Below are 8,933 nucleotides of genomic sequence, written 5' to 3' on the forward strand. Positions count from 1 at the left end.
TGACCACGCCTGCCTGGAGGACACACACTCATCTCAGGAGTTGTTATGTACTCTCTAGGCATTCTGACCACCCACCCTAAATGTATTTAATTATTTCTATTTTTGTGTCTTCACGTATATTCTTTGAGCATAGCACATGTGAAACTGGAGAAGGAAATGGCTACCCACTCCAGTATACTTGCCTGGAAAATTCCATGGACAGAGGAGCCTGGTGGGCTACAGTCCATTGGGTTGCAAGAATCAGATGCATCTGAGCACATGAAGCTACATTGCACCTGTCTTGATGAGTGGTGTGGCCACAATAGAAACTGGGGTTTTATGCTTGAGTTCTTAATATTCCTTACATCCCACATGCAATCAAATTCCAGGGTTTATCAATTTCTCTTCCATGCCTTGCTTAACAAGACTCTATGTGATCAGCCCTTGGCCACTTTTCCTGCTGCAGCTCAAACCTCCCCTGCCCCCACCTTTAATTTATCATACTTCAGCTGCTCTGACTTCCGGCGTTTCTCAACTTGTCCAGCAGCCACTTGACTCAGAGCCCCTGCACTTGCTTTTCCATCTACCTGGAACTCTTTCCCCAAATATTCATACGAATTTCTGCCTCATTTCCTTTTGCTGTTCAAATGTAACAGGAGTTTCATTTCTATTTTTTTTATCTTGAATTATTTTTACAGTTTTGGAAATATAAAGTTTTCACCCTCTCAGGAAATAACTGATTGCTCATTATAGCAAATGATGATAATCGGTACCAGGGCAGGAATGCCTCAGAGATATTGTGGATCAGTTCCCTACCCCGGCAATAACGCAGTAAAGTGTGTTACACTAGTTTTTTGGATTCCCAGTGCACATAAAGTATGTTTACACTGTATCACAGTCTAATAAACATGCGACAGCATTGTGTCTGGTACAGCAATGTATATACCTTGATATAAAATGCATTATTGCTTAATGAAAAAGGCTAACCATCACGTGAGCCTTCAGTGAGCTGTAATCTTTTGCTGGTGGAGGGTCTTGCCTCAATGTCAAATGTTACGGACTTATCAGGGTAGTGGTTGCTGAAGGCTGGGGTGGCTGTAGCAATTTCTTAAAATAAGGCAACAATGAAGTTTGCCACATCAGTTGGCTTTTGTGTAGCATGCCATGCTATCTGATAACATTTTACCCAGAGTAGAACTGCTTTCAAAATTGGAGTCAGTCTTCTCAACTCTACTGCTGCTGCTCCTTCATTGATTAAGTTGGTGTAATATTCTAAACGCCTTGTTGTCATTTCAACAGTATTCATAGCATCTTCACCAAGAGTAGATTCCATCTCAAGAAGCCATTTTCTTTGCTCATCCATGAGAAGCATCATTATGCTCCTCATCTCTTAAAGTCTTAATATGAGATTGGATCAGTGCAATCACATCTCTATTTCTGGCTCTCTTGCTATTTTCATTACATCTGTAGTTAATTATTCCACCGAAATCTTGAGCCTCTCCAAGTCATCCATGAGGGTGGGAATTAACTTCATCTAAATTCCTACTAATGTTGATATTTTGACCACTTCCCATGAATCATAAATGTTCTTAATGATTTCTAGAATGGTGAATGCTTTGCAGAAGATTTTCAATTTACTTTGCCCAGATCCTTACACTATCTGTGGCAACTGTAGCCTTCCAAAATGTGTTTCTTAGAGCATAGAACTTGAAAATTGAAATGCTTCCTTGATCCATTGGCTGCATAATGGATGTTATGTGTTAGCAGGCCTGAAAACATTAATTTGATTGTTTATCTCCATCTGAGCTCTTGGGAGGTGGACCTTTTTTTTTTTTTTTCTGAGTAGTATGTCTCAGCACTGAGCTTAAAATATTTAGTAAACCATGTTGTAAACAGATGTTCTATCATCTAGGCTTTGTTGTTCCAATCACAGAGCACAGGGTGAGTTGATTTAGCATAAGTCTTAAGAGACATAGAAATTTTCAGAACGTTAACTGAATGTTGGCTTCAACTTAAAGCCACCAGTTGCCTTAGCATCTAACAAGAGTCAGCCTGTCCCCTGAAGCTCTGAGCCAGGCATTGACTCCTCCTCTCTAGTTGTGAAAGTCCTAGATGGCATCTTCTTCCAATAGAGGCTGTTTTCATCAACACTGAAAACCTACTGTTTAGCGTACCACCTTCACTAATGCTTGTAGCTAGACCTTTTGGATAACTTGTTGCGGCTTCTCCATCAGCAGGCACTGCTTCACCTTGAGAAGGAAGACAGTTTCGTCCTTTGAACTTCATGAACCAACTTCTGTTGGCTTTAGACTTTTCTTCTGCATCTCCCTCATGTCTCTCAGCCTTCACAGAATTAAAAAGAGTTAAGGCCTTTGCTTTGGCCTAAAGGAATGTTATGGGTGGTTTAATCTTTTAGCCAGAGCCCTAAAACTTTCTCCATATCAGCAATATGGCTGTTTTGCTTTCTTATCATTCATGTGTTTACTGGAGCAGCACTTTTAATTTCCTTGAAGAACTTTTCCTTTGCATTCACATTTTCACTAACTGGTGTTAGCTGCCTAGCTTTCAACTACCTTGACTTTCCACATGCCTTCCTCACTAAGCTTAATCACTTCTAGCTTTTGATTTAAAGTGAGAGATGTGCAACCCTTCCTTTCACTCAAACACTTAGATACCACTTAAGTGTAATTAATTAGCATAATTTCAATATTGTTGTGTCTCATGGCAAAGGGAGGCCTGAAGACAGGGTGAGATATGGGAGAAGAGTCCATCGGCAGGTCGGTCAGAACACAACGGCATTTATTGATTAAATTTGTCATCTCGTATGGACCCTCTTTGTGGGGCCCCAAACAACTACCAGAGTAACATCGAAGATCACTAGTCACAGATCATCACAGCAAATATAATAATGATGAAAAGTTTGGAATATTATGAGAATGAACAAATGTTGACACAGAGACATAAACTGAGCCAATGCTATCGGAAAAATGACACCAAGAGCCTTGTTCAACACAAAGTTGCCACTAACCTCGAATTTGTAAAATATGCAATAAAGTGAAGTGTAATAGAATGAGGTATGCCTGTGTTAAACTTGTTTAGTCAGTGAGTGATTGATTGTGAAAGTGCACACATTTCTGAAAGAACGTCAGCAACATCCCCTGCAATCAAATGTTAAAAATCAGGCTGAAAATCAGATAATCAGTGGCAGCTTCGATCCAGTGAACAGATTTCTGAGAGTCAGCCAGTCAGGAGCAGTCTGACTCTGGTAAACATGTTTCCATAACTGAAGTCAACAAGTCCAGCTTATAAACACCACACTTTTCCCAAACCTATAAGCTTTCTTCTTTGCTTATAAACTATCTTATAAGCTCAGTCCTCCCTTGCCTATTCAGCATGCAATATATTCAGCTGTGCCTGCATGAGGCTTTTGTTGCCCACTGGTTTATCTTCTCTCTGTATTAGTGTATAGGCTCAAAGAGGGCACAGACGTTGCTGCTTTGCTCACTGCTGTGACTTACTGCTGACACAGGACCGAGCATGCAGTATGAAGTTCACAAATATTTGCTGACTACATCTTCAGAGTAGAAATAATGGCCACTTAGCATAATATTCCCGCTGCCTAATACAGTGCCTACTACACAGAAGTAATCCCATAAAATATTATTTAGATGATTGAATGAATGAATTCATTGTCCATGTAAGTTTTAAAATATTTGTTAAGGATATCTTTGGAGTAAACGAGAGATTACTCAGATCTCTGTGGGTCCATTTAGTTCTCAAAAATTCATCTCTCTATTCAAAAATATTCCTGATGAAAAGGTGCTCACCTGCCTATTTGACATTGCCTTTTGGAAGCCTTAGAGACATTACAGGTTTAATGTGCTTAAAACCGAACCCGTGTACTTTTTCTGTCACCAAACCAACTCTTCATCTAATGTTCTCTCTGTTACTATAGGCCAGAAATCCCCCGCTCTCCCTTGAACCTCTGTTTTTCAACCCAGCATCAAGTAAGGATGATTTTGCGTCCCAAATATATCCTGAATCTGCTGACTTCTCCCCCTTCACACGAGTGCCACATCAATCCAAGCTACCATTAGCTGTCATCTGAACTACTTTAGTAACACTGATTGGTCCACGAGCGTCTTCTCCAGGCCTCTCACCAATCTAATCTTTCATCACTCTACACTCTCCTTATAAACCCTCATCAGTTGCTTTGCTGATAGGACACAGTCTGAAATTTTCAACATATCCTCCAGACCCCATTTGTTCTCTTCTTGTACCACCTTTCCCTTCATTGTCTGAACTTTAGTCATTGGCCTTTTTCAAGTCACTTGAGATTGTCATGCCCTCCACCTCCTCCATAAGAGAACTTTTGCAATTTTTGCAACATTCTTCCTCTTGTTCTGACTTATCCTTCACATATTAAATCCACCATCATTCCCTGACCAAGTCATATACCCCTACCTTACTTAGAACCTTGTCTGTCTCCTGTGAACTCTTCTCATGTTGGAAATCTAAGTTTTGTTTGTGTCATTATTGGATTAATAGCCATCTCTTTAAACTATAATCTTCCTAAGAGGGGGACTCTATTTTTGGCATTTGGAGGGAGTAAATAAGCATTTATTAAATTAATGAAAGAAAGAACAGATGAATCAGTGAATGAGTGAATCAATGAATGCGAGGCACTTGAACTTGATCAAGACTTTCCAGTTATATTCAGAGTAAACAGAGTTGGAACCCGTGTTCTGAAGCTTAACGGGCCAATGAAAGGCAGTGATGTACAAAGGAAAAACCTAATTTTAGAGCTGCATTCTTTTCATTTAAATTTTCACAGCAAAGGGAGGGTCTCCTTGGTCTTTCATGGACTGAAGTTTGGTGGTAAAGGGAAATGTGGTACATAGAAGACACTTAAAGATCAATTTCATCTTTAAAATTCAATGAAGGAGAGAAAGGATGAGTCCTAATTTGTTGGAGTACGCCAAATTCAGGTAAATACTATAGCAGGTTTTTATTTAATAGGGTCAGCTTTTTTGTCATTGGGGAGTCTCCCTTAGATGTAGGTATTGTGTCTCTTTTCACTAGTTTTAGGATTCATTTACATATTTTTTGAAAAAAAAACTAAAACAATTTTTTATATTAAAAGGCAGTACTTACAGACTGTGTTTTCTTTTTTCCATTCTTCTCTCTCTCCTGTGAAAGTCTCAACCACTACTGTGGTGACATCAGTTACAAATTTCTTTTCACTTTGGAAATCAGAGTAGAGGACAAGAAGCAGCTATGAAAGCATGATCATCTTTCTGGAGAACTTTTGGGACAGGGAGGGCAGGGTAGAGAGCAGGGAAGGTAGGTTCTTCACAGGCAGTCTTCCACATTCTGCCTGATTTTCCTTTGTTTTCACTTTGTTTTGTTACCTACCCCACCAGTAATTCAGAGCAAGCATAGTGTCTGGCATGAATAAACCCACAGAAAATGGTGGCCATCTTCTCCTTTTATTGGTGACTAAGCATCAGCTTAAAGACTGCCATTTCCATTGTTGTTGTTTATTCACTAAGTTGTGTCCGAATCTTTTTGCGACCCCTTGGACTCTAGCCTGTCAGGCTCCTCTGTCCAGTGGATTCTCCAAGCAAGAATATTGGGGTGGGTCGCCACGCCCTCCTCCAGGGGATCTTCCCAACCCAGAGATCAAACGCCTGTGTCTTATGTCTCCTGCATTAGCAGGTGGTTCTTTACCATTGGTGCCACCTGGGAAAGGAAGTGGATCCCATTTCCTTCTCCAGAGGATCTTCCTGACCCAAGGATCAAACCCATGTCTCCTACTTGGCAGGCCGATTCTTTACCACTGAGCCACCAGGGAAAACTCTTAGTTAAAATAGATAAAGGATAATTGGAGAAAATGCGGTGCTTCTCCACCATCACCAGAGCTCTACAAGGCAGCAGAAGGGAAGTCTGAGGAGCTTCAGAAAGGTGCATGCCAAGCTCACAGATGTGTGCCTAGCACACAGCAGAGCTATACTCGGCTGACATCTATCACAGCTCGCAGGACTTCTGTTCCCTGCGTGACCATGACCACGCTGCTCCAACATGAAGGTCACACCGGTTCTGCTAAAGGGGTGAATGACAGGACTGGCAGAAGGCTGTGTGTGATCTGAAGCGTGCTTATTCTTTGGTGGTTACTGATAAAATTCTTCTTGCTCACAAGTTGGGCACTGATGCTTGCTTGAGGCAAATACATAGTTCCTGTATGCCCTTTGGGTTCAGGAGGGAGACTCAGGAAAGGTGCAGAGTAGCAAAGTAGCATGGGGTCACAAAGCACTGGACATGCCTGAACGACTGAACAGCAACAATAAGAATGAAGAATGCTAAAGGAAACTGATCCAGAGAATGGGAGAGACGCTTTCTTTCCATCTTACACAACCTAAAGCTCCTAATCCGGAACCCAGAACTAAAGAGGTCATGTGTGGGCTATTTAGGGAACTTAACCACTGTATACAATGTTATTTCTAGACGACAGATTCCAAACAACTAACTTAGTAACAGATGCTTGGAACACATTCTCCTTACTAAGTGGAGTGTTATCTAGAGTTTCCCTAAACACCTTTATATTTAGATAGAAATTTGGATCATACTTCTATAATTCTAATAAAGGACAGAAATTGTAGGTACCTACCAGAAGCAGAAGATATTAAGAAGAGGTGGCAAGAATACACAGAAGAACTGTACAAAAAAGATCTTCACAACCCAGATAATCACGATGGTGTGATCACTCACCTAGAGCCAGACATCCTGGAATGTGAAGTCAAGTGGGTCTTAGGAAGCATCGCTACGAACAAAGCTAGTGGAGGTGATGGAATTCCAGTTGAACTATTTCAAATCCTGAAAGATGACGCTGTGAAAGTGCCACACTCAATATGTCAGCAAATTTGGAAAACTCAGCAGTGGCCACAGGACTGGAAACGGTCAGTTTTCTTTCCAATCCCAAAGAAAGGCAATGCCAAAGAATGCTCAAACTACTGCAGAATTGCACTCATCTCACACGCTAGTAAAGTAATGCTCAAAATTCTCCAAGCCAGGCTTCAGCAAAACGTGAACTTCCAGATGTTCAAGCTGGTTTTAGAAAAGGCAGAGGAACCAGAGATCAAATTGCCAACATCCACTGGATCATCAAAAAAGCACAAGAGTTCCAGAAAAACATCTATTTCTGCCTTATTGACTATACCAAAGCCTTTGACTGTGTGGATCACAATAAACTGTGGAAAATTCCTAAAAAGGTGGGAATACCAGACCACCTGACTTGCCTCCTGAGAAACCTGTATGCAAGTCAGGAAGCAACAGTTAGAACTGGTCATGTAACAACAGACTGGTTCCCAAACAGGGAAAGGAGTACGTCAAGGTTGTATGTTGTCACCCTGCTTATTTAACTTATATGCAGAGTCCATCATGAGAAACGCTGGGCTGGATGAGCACAAGATGGAATCATGATTGCCAGGAGAAATATCAATAACCTCAGATATGCAGATGACAGCACCCTTATGGCAGAAAGTGAAGAGGAACTAAAGAGCCTCTTGATGAAAGTGAAAGACGAGAGTGAAAAAGTTGGCTTAAAGCTCAACATTCAGAAAACTAAGATCATGGCAGACAGATGGGGAAACAGTGGAAACAGTGTCATACTTTATTTTCTTGGGCTCCAAAATCACTGCAGATGGTGACTGCAGCCATGAAATTAAAAGACGCTTACTCTTGGAAGGAAAGTTATGACCAACCTAGACAGCATATTAAAAAGCAGAGACATTACTTTGCCAACAAACGTCCATGTAGTCAAGGCTACGGTTTTTCCAGTGGTCATGTATGGATGTGAGAGTTGGACTATAAAGAAATCTGAGCACTGAAGAATTGATGCTTTTGAACTGTGGTGTTAGAGAAGACTCTTGAGAGTCCCTTGGACTGCAAGGAGATCCAACCAGTCCATCCTAAAGGAGATCAGTCCTGGGTGTTCAATGGAAGGACTGATGCTGAAGCTGAAACTCCAATACTTTGGCCACCTCATGCAGAGAGCTGACTCATTTGAAAAGACCCTGATGCTGGGAAAGATTGAGGACAGGAGGAGAAGGGGACGACAGAGGATGAGATGGTTGGATGGCATCACCGACTCGATGGACATGGGTTTGGGTAAACTCCGGGAGTTTGTGATGGACAGGGAGGCCTGGCGTGCTGCAATTCATGGGGTCGCAAAGAGTCGGACACGACTGAGCGACTGAACTGAACTGAACTGAAAGTAGAGTTTACATGATGTTTTGTTAGAACAAAATTGTTCCTCATTTTGAGAAAGGGAGAAGGATTGTTACATTCATAAAAAGAAATTTCCCCTTTTTTATGGGCTTTGGAAATGTGTGGACAACTATACTAGAAGTCTGGAAGACTCTGAAAACATCAAAATGGAAGGTATTAATTGAACTGGATGTGCTTCCTGACTTCTGTATTTGCCTCATGTATTAAGGCTTTGTTAGTTTTTGTTTGCTTGTTCTTAAGGCCTGGGGCTGTTTATTTTTCAGAGCCTTAGATTCCTTTTTTGACTGAGATTTTACTGCAAATAGATAAAGTTCCTGCTCTGTACCACTGCTTTTACTAGCTTAGAAGTTTATTAATATGCTTATTTAAATCCCTAGCATGTGCATGTATGTAAAGCATACTTTGATTTGTAAATATTACCTTTTTTATGGAGTCTAACTGTGCCTTTTGCCACTAGAACAAATTGATTTCATCTGCTGTCTCATCTTTAAACCTATTATTTACCCAACTTTTAGCTTTTTCAGTATAATGTAAAAATGTCTCACTACTACAAGATTAATAAACAAAGCAGAAAAGACTGCTTATGAAAAAATACTTTAGAAACCAAGTCCTTTTGATTAGTAACCAGCCCTACTACCAGAAACACTTCAAAGCTCTCTCTAAACATT

General features: G+C 40.8%; 1 pseudogene; it reads right to left on the reverse strand.

Moving 5' to 3' along the window:
• Positions 1-961: 961 nt before the first annotated feature.
• LOC122675848 lies at positions 962-6,043 on the reverse strand (annotated as a pseudogene).
• Between the last annotated feature and the right edge of the window lie 2,890 nt (positions 6,044-8,933).

This window comes from Cervus elaphus, chromosome 19 (assembly GCF_910594005.1).
Source record: "Cervus elaphus chromosome 19, mCerEla1.1, whole genome shotgun sequence".
NCBI classification, from domain to species: Eukaryota; Metazoa; Chordata; class Mammalia; order Artiodactyla; family Cervidae; genus Cervus; species Cervus elaphus.